This window comes from Ambystoma mexicanum, chromosome 5q (genome assembly GCF_040938575.1).
Source record: "Ambystoma mexicanum isolate Mex_15411 chromosome 5q, UKY_AmexF1_1, whole genome shotgun sequence".
Classification (NCBI taxonomy): domain Eukaryota; kingdom Metazoa; phylum Chordata; class Amphibia; order Caudata; family Ambystomatidae; genus Ambystoma; species Ambystoma mexicanum.
The window spans coordinates 1,380,065,793-1,380,083,244 of NC_090933.1; the positions used below are offsets into that span (position 1 = coordinate 1,380,065,793).

General features: G+C 44.9%; 1 protein-coding gene across 1 annotated transcript in view; it reads left to right on the forward strand.

Annotated features, from left to right (window-relative positions):
• The first annotated feature begins 1,626 nt into the window (after positions 1 to 1,626).
• Positions 1,627 to 17,452, forward strand: part of LOC138498184 (zinc finger protein 850-like) — a 346,849-nt gene continuing 331,023 nt past the window's right edge. The window contains exons 1-3 of the mRNA XM_069622066.1: positions 1,627 to 1,738; positions 1,962 to 2,013; positions 10,440 to 10,516. The gene's annotated coding sequence lies outside the window, so the exon portion shown is untranslated. The remainder of the gene's footprint in view (positions 1,739 to 1,961; positions 2,014 to 10,439; positions 10,517 to 17,452) is intronic.

Genomic DNA, 17,452 nt, shown 5'->3' on the forward strand with positions numbered 1-17,452 from the left:
TGCTTCCTTGCCTGCTCTCTGCGCCTGAGCTTTGTGTTGTCTGCCCTTTCTGTGCATGCTTCCTTGCCTGCTCTTTGCACCTTGTGTTGTCAGCCCTTTCTGTGCATGCTATCTTGCCTGCTCTCTGCACATGCTCCTTTGTGTTGTCTGCCCTTTCTGTGCATGCTTCCTTGCTCGCTATCTGCCAATGCTCCTTTGTGTAGGCTGCCCTTTCTGTGCATGCTTCCTTGCTCGCTCTCTGCACCTTGTGTTGTCTGCCCTTCCTGGGCATGCTTTCTTGCCTGCTCTCTGGGCATGCTTCTTTAAGGCTCCCTTTCCCGCGCACGTTTTCTCTGCGCATGCGCTTTGATGCCTTCCTTTTGAGCGTAAGCTTTGGTGGTGCTATCCTTCTACAGAGCCTGCGCATGCTGTTTGTAGGCAACTGCAAATCACAAATCTTCTTAATGAGCATGCGCATTGGATAAACTGTTTATACGCATGCGCATAAATGATTGTTCTCATTGAGCATGCGCATTCATTTTGTTTCCAGGCTGAGCATTTTGTATCCTGTTTGTAGGCATGCGCTAATCAGACTTCTTTTCCACTGAGCATGCGCGTTTCCCACCGCTGACCCCGGCTTTGTCGATTTGGATGGGTCGCGCCGCCATCTCCAGTTCCGTGAGCTCGGGTGTCTCACTAGTACGCACGCGTAAACGCTGGGGTCTCATTAATGCGCATGCTCCTTTCCGAGCCACGGCGAGCTAGTGTCTTACTACTGCGCATGTCCGATTCACGCCCCTTGAGCGCTGGGGTCTTACTACTACGCACGCGTGCTCCCCGGCACGGGAAAGCCGTGGTCTCATTACTGCGCATGCCCGATTCCCAGCCCCTGAGCACTGCGGTCTCATTACTGCGCATGCCCGATATTGCGCATGCCCAATTCCCAGCCCGCGACCACGGATATCTTACTACTGCGCATGCGTGCTTCCCGGCACGTGAACGCCGTGGTCTCATTACTGCGCATGCCCGATTCCCAGCCCCTGAGCACTGCGATCTCATTACTGCGCATGCCCGATACTGCGCATGCCCGATTCCCAGCCTGCGACCGCGGATATCTTACTACTGCGCATGCGTGCTTCCCGGCATGGGAACGCCGTGGTCTCATTACTGCGCATGTACGATTCCCAGCCCCTGAGTACTGCGATCTCATTACTGCGCATGCCCGATACTGCGCATGCCCGATTCCCAGCCCGCGGCCGAATATATCTTACTACTGCGCATGCGTGCTTCTCAGGCCGTGAGTACCGCGGTCTCATTACTGCGCATGCCCGATTCCCAGCCCACGACCGCGGATATCTTACTACTGCGCATGCGTGCTTCCCGGCACGTGAACGGCGCGGTCTCATTACTGCGCATGCCCGATTCCCAGCCCACGACCGCGGATATCTTACTACTGCGCATGCGTGCTTCTCAGGCCGTGAGTACCGCGGTCTCATTACTGCGCATGCCCGATTCCCAGCCCACGACCGCGGATATCTTACTACTGCGCATGCGTGCTTCCCGGCACGTGAACGCCGTGGTCTCATTACTGCGCATGCCCGATTCCCAGCCCCTGAGCACTGCGGTCTCATTAATGCGCATGCCCGATACTGCGCATGCCCGATTCCCAGCCCGTGACCGCGCGTGTCTTCCTGTTCGTCTCTCGGGGACCCTCGCCCGCCCCCACATCTCAGCTGCAGCGCAGGCCACACTCCTGGGGGTGAGGGACAGGCGCTGTTTGTGTCCAGAAAGAAGTCTTTAAATGCGTTATCCTGTGCATGTGATGGGGGAGGGGGGGCAGGGAAGGTGGGGGGAGATGGGGGAAGGGGTGAGGGGCCCCTCCCTCTTTGCACATTTCCCCTGCCTGTCCTGCAAACGCTTGGAGTTTTTATTTTGCACCATTCCTGTAGATTATTTAATCATATGCTGTTTGCTTCCTCCAGACCTGGATGCACTGTTGCTTTTCCGCAGAATGTCAGGAGACTGCTACAGAAGGTAAATGGGGAGAAAGGGTAAGGGCAAAGGTCAACCTATGGGCACATCTTTATGTTGAATCTTTTTTGGAAATAGTAAAACATGTCCCACTATTGTGTCTGCCCAATATCAGTCGAATGCACGACCCTGAATGAAAAAAGGCCAAGAGATTTCTTTCAAGGATAACAAGTTTAATAGTACAAACAAATAATTGTGCTAGCAAAGAACTCTGCTGCTCAAAAAACAGTACAAAAAGCAGAATGTAATAAGGCATCACATCGCTCTATGTCATACATACAGTAAAAACCTGCATGGCTACTTGGTGAGACCCTGTAGATGGGTGACCCCGTCCATCCGTCTTACATCACATGAGGTCAGCTAGGCTCATCTCTCCAGGGACTCAAAGTCACGTTCCTCATTAGTTACTATTGTAAGACAATGCTACTCTATATGTAGGTGTGCACCTGGGAAACACAGTGACTGGCACAGGGAGAGGCTCAGGATCACGCTGACCCACACATTGTTCACTCAGTTCATATCGCAATCTCCACACCCAAGGTTTCCGCACTCGCTTTGAATGATCATTTATTCCTCCCTGTACCTCGTATTACAAAGGGTGTCATTATGAAATAAGGTGAAATGGTTGTGTTCTTTCAGATCTTTTATGGTCACTGGGTTTATGGTTGGTGGTCTGAGGTCACCTACTATCGCATAATTAAGGGGTCTTCGACTGGGTCACTTGTGGGTATCATAACTCCTGGTAGGCTGGGTGGGGGTTGGAGGTCTGCTTTTGGCCTGGTTGTGATGAATGTGCACATTCAGGTGCCTGGTGCTGTCTTGCGGCCTTGCAGGGTGCATTCAGTTTCGGGATAACCAGCTTTCACAACAGTGGAGGAACAAAGAGACTTTTTTGGGGGAATTAGCAGCACAGGTTTTTCTACCATCCCTACTTGAGCCTGTTCAGGTTTCTTCGTCAGGCCTGTGTTTACTGCACAGACTACAAAATTGGTGCCTCCTTATATGTGCGCACTAACTGTACGCATTTATATTTACTATTGTGTTCGTGCAGGGTTTCTTAGTACGGCTCCCTCGCCCCTGGTACATCGCAAGTCTGGTTATGGGATCTGCCTTCCTCTAAAGCGCCTAGGGGGGGTGGGAAAGGTTTGTTTCCTTCCCAACAAAGGGCCTCATTACACGGTAGGCGGAGAACCATGGCGCAATTAGCGCCATGGTTCATGCCGGTAAAATACTGGCACCGCCTTGGTGGAAAGGGGAATTACCGCCCCATTCCAAGGTTGGCGGGGCGGTAATTCCCCCTTCCACCATTGCCCTTCCCCATTCCCATTTTTGCCCCATCGGGCATAATGGGAAAGGGGAAGGTGCTAATTTCGGCACCGCAAATTGCGGTACCGTAATTAGCTCCCTGGGTCCCTTTGCGGGTTGGTTTTTAACGCCTGCAAAAAGCAGGCGTTAAATTCCCCAACCCGCAAAGGGACCTCGTAGTAAGGCGGTAAGGATTTACCGGTAAAATACCGGTACCGGTAAACCCTTACCGCCTACCGTGTAATCAGGCCCATAGTCTTCAATGTGGTAAAGCAACAATGGGGCATGTAAGAATTGTGCCTGCTACAGTCCTTAAAGATACAAGTCTGAAGCAATGGGGTGATGAAAGAAACGTTTAATCCAATTGCATATAATATAACATAAAGCAAAAGAGAACGGAATGGTTTCCACAACTTCTTGATTCACTTGATTATCTCATCAATTAGAAAAAGAGGGCAAAGTATTTTCCATAACCTTAACGCGTGTTTCTCCACTACCCTTCTAGTGGGTTAGTGGGCTAGGTATAGTATAGCCACTAATTAACATTTATCTAAAAAAGAAAGGAGAAAAAAGCAAATAGACACGACTTCCAATGTAAGTAGGACATACCCACTTGTATGTGCTCTCACTATGTCTTGAAAGTTCACATTTTAATTAACAGTTGCCAATTGTTTGCTCACCCTTTGTTCTTGTTAGTGAAAGACCGTTTAACTTTTAAGTTTTCCTTTGGAACTAAACTTCATTTTTAGAGTAACTTTTCCTTAGTCTGTGGAAAAACAATGATGCAGTTGCCCTCGTGTTCTCAAACAGTGCCGACCTGTGGAAGGGAATCACGTTTCAAAATGGCAGCTGTTTTGTTTGCTGATGTGACAGTGTCCTTGCGCATTTGTGAGGGTTGACGTCATTGCATGCAAAACTACTGTGGTCTTCCATGGATGGAGATTTTTTTTCTGTTCAAGTCAACATGGAGAAAATACTCCAAATATTTACTCTCCATCTATAAATGCAATCTTGACAATGTTAAGTCATCTACAACAAAAAAGAGTCAACAAAGAAAATAATGTTTTGTAATGTCCTCTTTGATCGTTGTATATGAAGGCAGAACAATCTAAGTAACAAATATGGAAAACTTCATTTCCGGCTGAGTCTAATGTCTTTAGTCCTCAGGTTTGGATGCATGTTGCATCCAAATAGGAACGTTTTTGGAGAGAGTTTTTAGAGAAAGCTGGACATTTAATCGTCCCGATTAAGGCCAAACATCCATTAAACGTATCCATCTGGCTTCTCTTCTTTTAAGGAGTAGTTCTTTGTTTCCTCCTCTTGGTGGTGGCTCCAAATGTTCTATGCGAAAGAAGGTTATTACTTCTAATTTGCCGATAGGGTGGACTGTGTGAAAATAGTTGGCCAAAGGGTACCTAAGGTCCTGATTATTGATAACTCAAAAGTGTTGCATTATTCTTAAGCATGTATTGTGCTGCCTATGTACAGTTTATTGCATAGGCATTGGATCCATATATAACATATTTAGTATTGCAATTGATGACTTGTCTGATCTTCACACTTTTACCATTTGGCAGTGGAATTGAGTCTTTTCCATTGATCATGTGTGGGCACATTAAGCAATTTCCACACTTGTGATTGCCCTGGATGGGTTGTAGAAGCCACATGGTTCTGAGTTCCTGTGGTTCTTGTATTTGTTTAAAGAAACTTGGACTAATTTGGTTTTTGATGGTTGGTGCTTTCTGATATGTGATCGCTGGTTTCTCATCTAAGTACTTGGCCAGGTCTTGTTCTAGTTGCAGGATGTTGCAGTGTTTTTGTGTATCATCTGTGTGTCTGAACTATAGGTTGTGATAAATCTTTCTTTCTTGATAGCTACATTAGTCTCTTTCTGGAGTTTGCTACCAAGTAGGTCTGTTCTTGCCTTCTCCTTGACCTTAGTCATGACTTTGTTCAGAGCTTTTTGAGTGTATCTTCTGAGTTTAAACTTCTAATTGGTCTCTTTTTTATGTCTTAGGAAATCTTCATTGTTACTACAATTCCTCTTGATTCTGAGTAGTTCCCCAAATGGAATGTTTTTAATGATGTTTCTCGGATGATTGCTATTTGCATGAAGTATGCTATTGCCTACCGTTTGTTTTATATAGAGTGTTGTCTGGATAATGTTGTTCTCCACATAGAGTTCCAAATCTAGGAAATAAATCCTCTCAGTGCTTTCATTCATGGTCAACTGAATATTATAGTTGTTGTCGTTCAAGAACTTGACTTATTTCTGTAATGATCCTTTGTCTCCGTCCCATATCTTTAGGATATCATCTATGTAGCGGCCCCCGTATATGATGTTCTGATTGTCTGTGAATGCTGGTTTCCAAGCATGTTCAATTTCCAAGTACCCCATAAACAGGTTTGCATAAAAGGGGCAAATTTAGCTGCCATGGCCGTTCCTTGTTCTTGTCTATGGTTCTGATCCTTAAAGCAAAAGACGTTGTTGAGTGTGAAATGTAACATTGATAGCAGCATATTGTTATGGGTTTGATACGAGATTGATCTTGACTTGAGGAATTATTCTGTTGTTTGGATTCCTTTTTGGTGCTCGATGCATGTGTAAAGGGATGTTACATCTAGTGCAACCATTGAGAAGTTTGTTTCCCACGTGATGTTTTCTCGTTGCTGAATGAGGACAGGCTTGAGGCAAGAGGTTGCAGGTCTAAATCAATGCATTGAGGCATTCTTTCAGTTATGGATCGTATTCCATTGATCATAGGTCCATATGGTGGAAATATCTCAAATCCTGTGTGAATTTTAGGGATGAAGTATATTGTTGCCATGATTTGGAATTTTATATTCAAATATTGGTACTCATCTTCCGTTAGTAGTCCTTAACACCAATTGTGGTTCAATTTTGCGTAACATTTTGGATTGCTCAAATGGCATTCTGATTAACAATCCGGACACCATAATCAAAATGGCAGATAATCAGAACACTATTTAAACGATGCAAAATTGAACCACAATCCACTTCCAATCCCAATCCAAAAAGGGCACCAAATGAGCTGTCCTGTTTTTCTGTTAGTCACATTGGGCCTCATTATGACTGAGGCAGTAGCCGTGCCGGAGTCATGAAATTACCGGCACCGGCCAATGGGGAACTACCGGAGCATTCCAGCCCCAGCGGATCTGGTAATTCCCTTTGCCGGGTGCTGGTAATAATTACTCCCCATTCGAGCCCCATAGGGCTCAATGGGAATGGGGAGGCGGTGCCGGTGCATCCGTCATGGTCTGCTCGCCGGTGCCGTTCCGCCCACCAGGTCAGCCTGGCGGGCCAAAGGGCACCCATGTGAAGACCCCGTTTGCCGGTCTGTTAACAATGTAATCCGGCAAGCTTACCAGTACCGTTGTTACCAGACTGGCAACCTTATAATGAGGCCCATTGTGTATTTGTTCCCCCCGACAAGCACCCTGATGCCTACTGCTTTTGGCGCTATAGGAATAAATAAATAATCACAATTGGGGCACCTCATTTAAGGATGCAGATATTCTTGGGAATATATTCTCCTCCCCTGCCTCAGTGCAAGTGGAATTGAAATCCCCCAGAGCAATTACATGGCCATCTATATAATTCTGCAACCACACTCCTTCATGCCAATATATATTACAGAGTAAGAAATGCAAATTCTTATCCCTGTCCATTCTTTCCCATCCAGTGGCCAAAATACCCCTACAAACATCTTGTTTTTTCACATTTTTAAAGCCACTATCTGTTTTTAGCATAGTAAGAAGACCCCTTTTAGGTCTCTCCAGAGGACCCTTATCCGCTAATTGGGAAGTATCCCAAGTACCCGCCTAGTACCGGCGACTCCATCAGCCAGGACTCCTGGAGGCAGATTATCATAGTTTTGCAGCATTAGCCCCACTTTGGGATTAGTGAACAAATTATTGTGTCCTCAGGTGTTCCAAGAGACTAAAGTCAAAGAAGAGCTCACTAGAGCTTACGGGATGATGTTTATTTAAGTTTGATGCCATCCAGGACCAATTTAATTCCTTGTTATCTGGGTCTGTCCCCCTTCTCTAAAGGGTGCAAACCTGTTATTGTTTCTAGAGCCCATCGCACAATAAGGTAAATTGTGTCTATTATGCAAAACCCTAATGTTCATTCGCTCATCACACTCATGTCTAGAAGTGTCTTTTCTTAATTCAACTGTAGAAATCAGGCACCAATTTATCTTAGAGTGCAAGCTTCTCTTGGTATAAAATCATTCACAACTCTAGAATTCATACCAAGCACCATCCTGTCTGTTTTATACTGGTCTACAAATCCCACACTCTCTATATCTCTAGTAGAGAACACTCAGACTCTCTATTTCAGAGAATAGAGATAGTATTGCTGCGTGATTCAACACTAGTCGTCTGTCATAGCGGAAAAGGCTATCCAAAGAATTTTTAAAGAGGTTATTACTCTTGAATGTACACTGGTCAAGGATTTTCACTATTTGAGGTTAAGTACCTGTTTTAGCCTTTTCTGGGGTGGTCCCTCGCTGGGGAATAACCGCTTCTCTCACATCACTTCCCCTTCCACTTTTTAAAACGGAGTACATGTTTAGAGATCCACCATCACACTGTGGAGTTGTTTCCTCTCATACTCGGCTTCTCGTAAATATATTGGGCCCCATTGATATCCCAAGGGCGTTTATCAGTTCCTCTGGATTATTACTCTAGTACTTGAATCCTGCAATGTATTGCCTTGTATTGGAAGTGAAGTGTGCTTTGAAATGGAATGTGAGGAATGTGGACCCTTCAGTATCGCCATCATTTTGTATTCTCATCATTCAGCCCACTAAAACGAACCCTACAAGTATTTTTATTTTGGCAATCAATGACAAGCGGGTTAAAGTGCTTGTAAAAGGAGCCCCCATCATTGAGCCTGTTTATGCCTCCTCTATCCACCAACTCTCTGAGGTCCACATTGTGCCATTTGCAGCCCACTGGGGCTTCTCTGGATATATACTAGCTACGGAGGCCGAAGGCCCCCTGTTTCCACTTTAAAAAAGGGTGTCCCCACGTCAACTGCATTTTTAAATTGTGTATGCATAGATCTCATTATGGGAACGACCACAGAGGCACCCAACTCTTTAGTCACCTCCGTGTCCATAACCACAGTTGTACCCCCTATGATGGGCTCTATATTAGCATGCTTTCCCAAACACTACTCCTCCTCCACTACATTGCCTAAGGGAGAGGAGATATCATTCACAACCATTCGCTTTTTCGGTACCATGACTTTATACGTTTGTTTGCCTCAAATGTTTCAAGAAAGGTTCCATTTCTCATAGGTTGTTCTGCTTGGTTAGTCATAGCTTTTGTCTTAAGGCTTTTTCCCAAAGATTTCTTGGTGTACTTTCCCTTTTTTCCAAGCCCACTCCTATCTTCTTCAATACAAGAATGATTGTTATTCAGTGGGCCTCATCAAGACCATGGCGGCTGCGGTATGAACGGTGCCGCCACATTGCGAGTTTGCTCACGGGTGGCGGTATGCACGTCTAGTCTGGTCAGACGTGCATAGCGGCCGCACCCGCGAGCAGTCCAGGATGCTAACAACGGACTCGTCATTAACGGGTCCGTTGTTAGCATCCTCCCCATTCCCATTGAGTCCTATGCAGGCTGAAATGGGAATGGGGACGTACCAGGTCTGGGTCCCGAAAATGGGAATTACCGGGCCCGCAAAAGTCGGAATGGCCCGGTAATTCCCTTTTTTCGGGACCCAGACACGAGTTTGGAGGTAGCCATGCCGGTAATGACGGCATGGCTACCTCCAAATTCGTAATGAGGCCCAGTGTTTCTTCTCGTACTGTTTCAACTCCCTATGTCAGATCCACAGATGTAAATAAAGACCCGATACCTGAGCAACAAGGCTTGCTTGTTGCAGGAATATTTGTAGGCGCCGCAAATTGTTCTTTCTCGATCTGTGAAACCACCTGTGATAGTTCCGACCTGGCTTGCAGGTATATATGGGACGAAGATTCATTTGCACCTGGCTGAAAACCCAAGTTATCCAGTTTACTTTGAATGCCTCTTAAGATGATGGTATGTAATCTCACCCCTGCCCTAATGTCTTCATAAAGACCGGAGAACATTGAGATTACCTGATTCAATGAAAGCGGTGCCGCGTGCGTCTAAGAATTTCTGTGCTATTTGACGCAGCAGAGCCCTTCCCTACTGGCATAAACATTGCTATAGGAGCCAAGATGATTTGCTCTATCGCTTGTTTATTCGTAGTAATCGCCCTAATTGGCGCCTGGGCTGGCGGTGAGGCCGGTAAGGGTAGTTTCCTCGCCATTTCTAACAACTGATCTCAAATGGACATATTAGTGTGTCTTGGCAGACTGCGTAACCCTTGAATTATCAATCAAGCAGGTGACTTTCCCCAGAGGCCACTCGGGTGCATAGTACAAAGTTATAATTTTAAAAAAACGGATACGTGCGATGCGTTAATCCACTCTTAACCACAGTAAACCGCTCTCTCCGCCGCGCTCATGTGGTTTCTGAGGTTTTAAGGCAGTCGCAGTCCAGCCAACAGGGATAGCTCCTCCTCTAACAGAAAACAGAGCAGAAAGACTGAATGCCAGCTAGTCATCACAGTAAACCAATCCAGCACCACTCTCTGTTGTGTCATTTCTTTTAGGCATGTACAATGTGAGATACTATTTGGCTGCTCTTCAATGCTTGGCCATTACACAGAAAAGGAGTCTGGGAATCTTTCAATATATAACATGATAAAATTCAATGTTTCCAGAAGTACTGATGCTTCTGAAATATTTTCTAATTTCCCAAGATGTACAGTCAATTGATCTACCCCATCAGTACTTTCACAAATAAAAAGGGATAGTATTGACTCAGTACACCTCCTGCGACGAATCCAGGGAAATATACGCCTCTGCCTAAGAGGGAGCGACCTCCGTTGGGACTAGGGATGTGAATCTGCTACTTGCTTGAATCCCCAATTCCCACCCAAGTATGCAAAGGATATGTGGGACATATTAATTGTCAGTACCATGGAAGGTCATTGAAGATGTCAACTTGCAGTGTTTACACACCCCTAACCTCTGATGTTGTGTGGTTTTGTCTAGGTGAACCATATAGCGCCAACATGTCACTTTACAGCCACTTCTGAGAGCTGAAAAACTGGAAACATGCAGAAAGCAAGGTATGTACCTGCACTCCTCACTGAAACCTGCACTATGTTGTGAGTCCCGAAGGAGGGAGGAGGGAGCATTGTTTTATTACAGCTTTTACCTAGAACAGAAGCTCTATAAAGCATGTATGTAAAAACCTAGTGGGGTGTTTCACTAATATGTAGTCACTTTTCAGCCTGTATGTAAATTGTGAAACTGAGCTGTACATGTTCCATAATTTTGAACATCTGTTGCATTTGGCGTGTAAATATACACAGTGGAGATTATGTTATCATTTTGCAGCTGATGCATTTCAGAATGATTAAAATGTTTCTTTCTTTTTTCTTTATTTGAATTTAATTGCATTGCAATTTATACAAAAGACAAACATACATATAAATCCCATGTATCCGCTGTTGTGTTTCGTTTTCCCATCAAATCAAATGTTCCAACGGTTTCCGCTTTTAAGTTCCTTGATTTACAAGTTATTGAGGAGAGCTGCGGCAGTCGATAGAAAAACTTTCCAGATGAATCTAACTACTGCAATCACCCATAAAGTAGAAGTTCCGCTCAGCGGCGCAGACCATCGTTGGTCGTCATCCAGTGTTTGCAACGAATGGAAGAAAGGTGTTAGAAACTGCTGACGCGCTGCAATCAGGCCAGGACAGTAAATCATCACATGGTGAATTGATTCTATCGAAGCCTTGTTCTTACAGAATTGACAGCCAGACAACAGGTTCAGTCCTCTTATGGTAAAAATTTCATTAGTTTGGATTAAGTTAAGATGTGCTCCCATGAAGGCTTCCCTATAACGACGATCTGGAAATTTCAGAAGGTAAGGTTGCACTTCATTTAGTTTCAAAGCACTCTGCGGTGTCACTTTGACCAATTTAGAGGCGTTTGTCTTCTCCAAAGTTCAAATACAGTCGGCACAGAGCAATTTTTCCTTCACACGCATCGGCTTTACGATGAGATCTTCCTCCGAGCAGCACAGATCTGACAAAGTTGTCTTAAGGTGGCTAACCCAATAAGTCAGTCGTGGCGATGGTTTGTTCATAATTTCTCTGTTGATAAGACCCAACCCCTTCGGCTCGTTTGGTATAATTATTTTGCGATATAAGGAAAGCCGTTTCCAGTCCACTGCTGCTTGGATCGATGATAGTGATAGTTCTCTACGAATCACGTCGATTTGAACTGAATCTGGGAGATTTTCTGTTTTTTTCCAGATATTCGATTCCAATCGCCCCCAGATTTCTGCAGGGATGCCCAGGATGCAGTCGGTACCGCATGTTAAGGAGGGGATGATTTTCCCCTTATAGTACGTTATAGCTGCCGACAGTGAAAATCAGCCAAATTTGACATCCATGATTTTTACTTGACTGGCCAATTGTTTAGCTTTGGCTTGTTGGTGTTCAAGAAACTGAGTCTCGACCGGGCTGTTGTTGGTAATAGTTTCCAAATATTTAAAGGTCTCAACTTTTTCGATTGAGTTTGAGTCCACAGACCATGTGAAGGGCTCGTTCTTCTGGTTTCCTCATTTAAAATGCATTACCTTGTTCTTGGATTAATTTATTTCCAGGTGGTTCAGGGTGGTATATCTGTGCAAGCTGTCCAACTGTCTTTGCAAGCCAATTCTTGTTTGGTCAACTAATATAAGGTCGTCCGCGTATACCAGGCGGGTCACTTTCTCCCCTCCAATAGCTGGTGGGAAGGATCTCAATATGGGCTCAAAGTGGTGGATATCCGAGGTGAAGAAGTTGTATATAGCTGGTGCCAAGGGGCATCCCTGCTTTACTCCTCGGTGTGTTGGAATTTGAGATGACAAGTGCCCTGCTTGATTTAATCGAACTTGAATTTTGGTGTCAGTATGGAGCACTTTCAAAGGGCCCATTATTTCTTCAGGGCATCCTAGGACCTTCAGCTTGGTCCAAAGAAGTTGGCGATCGACTCTGTGGAACGCTTGGACAAGGTCCACGAATGCTATAAAGATCTGATCTTTGCTGGAGCGTGTCTTGTCTTTCAGTATGCTTAATAGCATAATATTTGTTGAAATGTCCACGGTTTTGACAAATCCAGTCTGGAATGGATCGAGTGCGTTGGTGTATAAAGTCCAAGCTGAACATTTTTCCAAAAGGAACGATCCGAAGATTTTCCCTATCATGTCCAGCAACGCCATGGGTCTAAAGGGTCTAAAGTTCTTCGGGTCAGACTTGTCCCATTTCTTGTTGATTGGAACTATTACTGCTAGTTTCCATGAGTCTGGCATTAGCCTTCCTTTGGCGATGTCACTAAAAACTGCTTGATAAAGAGCGACCATTCGTGCGGATGTTCCCTTAACATGGCGTTTTGTCAGGCTGTCCGGGCCAGGGGCCCTTGATCTGTTAAGTTTTTTTTATTTTTCCATGATGTCAAGTGCTTCATACTCACAGTCCCATGATAAACCAACTTCATTTAAGTTCCCAGGGCCAAGGGGTTGGTTTGAATCTTTGAAGAGGATGGAAAAGTTGGATATCCAAGTCCTCTCGTTCACGCTGTTTGATATGACCTCATATTTCTATTCTTTCCATCTTTATGAATTCTTTTTTGCTTGAGCACCAGTGTTACTGTGTGTCATTAAATGAATGATGTCACGTTTGTAATGCAATGGGCCTTATTTCGAGGTTGGGGCTAGTTTTACCGGCAAGGCTACCTCCAAATTCACAAAGAAATCCGGCACCCGGCAATGAGGAATTACCAGAGTATTCCGACTTTGCCGGACTCCGTAATTCTTTCATTGCCGGGTGCCGGTGCCTGTCAGTCCCCATTCCCATTGAGCCCAATAGGGCTCAATGGGAATGGGGACGTCGGATGCACCGGCACAGTTTACAACGGTGCCGGTGCATCCGACTTGCTGTGTTTGCAGGTGCCGCTCTGCACAGCTCGTAGTATGGTGGTACGGTAGCAACGGTGCCGGTAGTGCTACCGGCTCCGTTGTCACCGTACCGCCATACTTGTAATGAGGCCCAATGTTTTTTTTATTGCTGCTGATAAGCAAGGTCTGGACTGGTAAGGGAACATGCTCTGTGCTAGGGAAGTAAAGGACACTGCATTTCTGGCAATGGTGTTTTCCAGTATTGCCTATTTTTCTTCTTGGGGTAGGTTTTATCCCTCCTCCTCAGTGTAGGCCCCAGGTCTACCAGCGCCCTGTGTGAGGATTTTGAGTGTGTCCCCCACTGTTTTGACAGCACTGGTGTGAACAGGCAGTAGCAAATGAGATGGTGCTGTAAAGAGGGACAACTTACATAAGTAATCTGAAAAAGGTACAAAAGGTACTCCATAGGACGAGTGACACTGTGCAGGAAAAAACACACATTTATTAACTCCCCAATAGCTGGGAGAAAAATTCAAATGGCCCTGTAAGATGAACTGGTGTAAAAGTTTCAAGCCCTGCCCACTGCTCACACACTTTTTATACAACAAAATATTCATAACATTTTGGAGCCGGTTAAACGAGCTGGTTGGTGCAAATATCCATAGTGTCCCATACATTGGCGTAATTCTAGTGGCTAACATATTTCCTGGAACAAAACCCACACCACCCATTTCTGACATCACCATCCTGGAATCTCCATCCCCTCAATGACAGCACCATATGTTGACCAGCAGAAAAACTCTGCTTCAATTGGCTTGTGCAGTCCTAATACAAAAACTAGCTATGCAGCTGCAGCTTGAACTGGATTTAGTTGCTTTGGATATAACACAAGCCCCAGCAGAACAGTGGCAAGGTCCAAAAGATCGTCTCATCTCTCTGATAGGTTCCATTCCTCTTTCCATCGCCTACGCTCGCCTCCTTCCGCACGCCTGGTACCAGCTCTGCTTAGAAGAAACTCATGCACCAGTATTGCTGTAAAGTCATTTCTGCTATTTTATTCTCATTTGTTATTGTATTCACTGCCAAAGCTTCTGAAACGTATCACGTGGAACTGCAGTGGTTGTCTGGCTTAGGCCCTCTGTGAGGCTCTCCTCCCATGGGGAATTTTTCCCTTGGCAACAATTTAATTGGTGAGCAGATCTCCACTGTTTCAAAGTGTCAACAGAAACTCAATGTTACTGTGTGTTGGGGCCTCTTAACTAATATGCCTTAGTTCTGCTCCAAAATGGCTACACTATGATTCAATAATATACATAACACTGATCGTTATTATGCTTGTATGTTACTGCTCGCATTATCTTTGACTAAAAGCCCTAATTATGCTCCAACTATACGTATACAAATAAACATTGAGCAAAAGCCTATGTGCATATATGCTAAAAAAACCCTTTCAAAGAAAAGTGACCAAACTGCGCAAAACTTTGCAGTCATTTGTAAGGACCCTCCGGACATTACCGGCTACATTACATTTGTACACCCCATCCTTTTCCCTGGATTTCACAAAAGTCAAAATAAATGTGGGTGTGTGGCTTAGCGGAGTGTTGGTCCTTATACAATTCCACACTGTTTAACCAATCTGCACCAAATTTTGCACAGTTAACTGTACCTATGAGTGAATTAAAGCCCGTGCAACGCCAGGTATATCAGCTAGTATACTCTAAAAAAATGAAAGCAAAACCCAATAATTGCTGCACAGGTAATTTTCTTTGCAATCACTGTGCTCTCACACAGCTCTATACCTATGCATCTTCATTGTGTATTTTCAAACTTATATTTCTTTGCGGAGCATCCTACTCCCTGTTATGGGGCACACTCTAGGTGTAATGTACGTGCGTCATGACTTCATCCTACACGTGACTCTTATGTCACTGTCATTTTCACAGCTGGTACGTGCGCCCCTCTTGTGGACACTACATTTACCTCTGTTCAGAGCACCGCGCGGGCTCGCGTCTGGATGGTGGTATTTTTCTCAGCTCGCCCTACAGAGAAATGCTCCTCTGAAATGCTGCAATTCAATGACGTTTATGAAATGACCTCTCTCAGCTCTGCATATAATCCAATGGTGGTTATTAGTACACCCAATATTCAATTCAGCCCCTTTCCTCTCGTGCTCTCACTCACAACTGTGACAAACCCATGACTCTGGATCTACCAACGTGTGTCCTCCTTGAGTTAATGCCCAGCTGTCCAGCTTAATACTCATGAATGCCGAAGGTCAATCACAAATGCTCTGCACTATTCTAGCCTAATATGGGATAACAATGCTCCATGTAGAATCCATGCTGTGGGGATCCAGTGGGCTTGCTCCCAAGTCTGCCCTCAGCCACTTGATTTATAGGCACTAAGCGTTTCCTTCACTGAAGTCCTGTAAAAAAAAACAGCATTGGCAAAGCCAATAGTTTTGGCTTGTGTATAGGTATTAGGCATACACGGTAGTGCCTGCCAAGTGCCTTTCCCATGCTTAGACAAAGACCCAAACTGTTGGCATTGCCAATGCGTGTTACCATTGATATGTGCTAAAGCTGAACCCACGTGTGTTTCAGGCGTCACAAGTGAAGCTGAACAGCAATGACTATGAAGCTTTATTGGCCATCATCAAGTCACATGTATATCTGATATGTGCACCCCCTTGGCTCTGCTGAATCTGGACTCTTACAACAGGGGGACCACAAGGGGAAGTGTAAAGACTGGAGGGTGTATCTGCACTCCTGCTCTCTATATGGCAGAGTAGAATCACAGAGCACCCCAGCCAAGATTCTCTATTTGGTAACGTTGAACAAGCAATCAAGGCTTAAGCTCTCAGGAGGTGATACAGGCTAGTTTTTAAGTACAGTGTAGTCCCCAAGCACCCACAAAGGAATGTCCACACACTAGGTTAGTGATAACATAGTCTTTATATAAATAAGGTTCACATTATGTACACAATCACAATAACACACTTTGTACTCTGGAAATACTATAATGACAAATATCCACAGGTCTACGTGGTACCACTCTTAATCGATTCCTTTAAAATGCGTCCATGGCTAACCGCTCAAATAACATACGAATCAGATTGTAAGGTGAATCAACGATAGACCACAGAAAGAACGAAAGGTTAAATCAAGCAATGGCAGAACAGTCTATCCCACTATCATGAGACCGTTCTGTGTGCGGATCCCCCCCCCACCTGGGCAAACTGTAAATAAAGCATATTGAAAAGCCCAGTCCAGTTATGCTCAATATAGTCTCGATTCGTTCTAAAAGTTCTATGACCCCAATGTGCCTGGTTTCGTAGAGTTTTTCGACATGTCGTCGACGAGCCTTTCTTAAGTGTACTCCCTTTAAGGCAGGAGCCACGGGACGTAGAGATTCCAAGTGAAGAAATGGTGAACGCTGTTGTCGGGGAAGCAGCTTCGATCCTCGCAGTGCTCGTTGACGAAAGCTTGTGAACGTCCTGTGAAGATGAGGCGTGCGGTATGCGTCAACGACGATTGTTGATTGCCGCAATGAGTCAATGAAGAACTTTGGCCCTGCAAGGTTGTTAGGGAGAAATCTCCAGAATGGCTAATTTCCCTTACCTACTGAGTCCCTCAGCAGCTTTGCTGGATTTCTAGGATTCATTTTTTTTCACCTGGTAAGAGTGTGAACCTTTGTTCCCACTCTTACACGTGTTTTGCTGTGTGTGTTTAACATTTTGTGTTCAGAGACTGTGAAGCCTCACCTACACCACAGGCATCATCTGTTTACTGTGTGTTACACAGCACCTTCAGTGCAGTGACACAGGGTTGTCTTTTAGACTTCCCAACTCAGACTCCATTTTCTAGGACTGACTACTGTCTCCCAGAACACACAAAGTTGCCATTAACTTTATTAGCCTCTGTAAAACCACAGACCCAGTACAAACCATCTTACGTGGAGTACTGGAAATGGTTAATACTTATCCCTTTTTGTCTGTTTCTCTTGGAGCATTGTTTCGCTCCCTTTTCATCAAGACTTGGCTGGTGACAATGGTAACTACCCTATTGTTTTCCTACCGCGGTTATCTTAAATAACCTTGGTATTGTTTTAGGCTATT